The following is a 1322-nucleotide window of genomic DNA, read 5'->3' as shown; positions in this document are numbered from 1 at the left end:
GAACTACGTAGCCTTCAAGGACGTATGCAGTCAATCCGGCGATTCATTTCCAATTTGGCGATGAGATGTGAGCCCTTCAACCACTTACTCAGAAAAGGAGTGAAGTTCGAATGGGGGCCAGAATGCCAGCAATCGTTCGATCGAATCAAGAAGTATCTTCTTAATCCTCCCATCCTGAAGCCGCCAGAATTGGGAAAACCTCTTCTATTATACATCTCAGTTAATCAAGTCGCATGCGGCGGATTCTTGGCGCAATACAAAGAAGGCAGCTTGATAGAGCACGCCATTTATTACGTGAGTAAGACTTTCATAGATTATGAAAAGAGATACTCTCAAATAGAGAAAACCTGCCTAGCTCTGATATGGATGTGTCAGAAGCTAAGACACTACCTGTTGGCATCAGAGGTCAAAATTTTGGCCAAACTCAATCCTCTCAAGTATATTTTAGAGCAGCCTTTCCTAAGCGGACGAGTCGCCAAATGGCAAGTCTTACTGATGCAGTATGACTTAAAATACGTCTCGCAGCAATCAATCAAAGGCCAAGCAATTGCGGATCAATTGGCGGATTTTCCTCTGGCCGAAGAAGTGAAAGCCGAAGATGACTTCCCTAATGAGCAAATTTGCAATATCCAGCAATTTCCAGTCTGGAATCTATTTTTCGATGGTTCTAAGAATATGGCTGGAATTGGCATTGGAATTTTATTAATCACTCCCGAGAAGAAGATGATTCCATTTTCTCTCAAATTAGATTTTCAATGTACCCACAATATGGCTGAATATGAAGACTTGATTCAATCTAAAAATTCTACTAGACTTCAATGTTAAGAGAGTGCATGCCTATGGCGACTCATTACTCGTTAATCAAGTTCGAGCCGAATGGCAGGTCAAAGATCAGAAGTTATTTCCCTATCAGAAAATTATTTCAGCTCTTGTCAGCAAGTTTGAAGAATTTCAACTCTTCCATATCAAGAGGGATTTTAATCAAGTGCCCAATAGTCTAGCCAGTTTAGGCTCCATTATGGCATTCAAAAATGGAGAATCTTGTCGCTCTTTTGAAATTGGCAGACTTGACCAAACTGCTTTCATTCCAGCGAAACAGGTAAACCAGGCTGAGCAAAGGAAGAAGCCTTGGTATTACAATATCAAAACTTTCATAGAAACTGGTGAATTTCCTTCAGAACTCTCAATGAAAGAACAACGAGCAATCCAGCGTATGTCTACTCGATACTTCATTTTGGCCAATGTCCTCTATCGTCATGGATTCAGTTCAGAGTATTCCAGATGTTTAGATGAAGACGAAGCCAAAGAAGTCGTGCGAGAAG

This window comes from Nuphar pumila, chromosome 9 (genome assembly GCF_984573655.1).
Source record: "Nuphar pumila chromosome 9, dmNupPumi1.hap1.1, whole genome shotgun sequence".
Taxonomy (NCBI): Eukaryota; Viridiplantae; Streptophyta; class Magnoliopsida; order Nymphaeales; family Nymphaeaceae; genus Nuphar; species Nuphar pumila.
The sequence above is the reverse complement of the archived record's forward strand: the minus strand, read 5'-3'. Positions refer to the sequence as shown.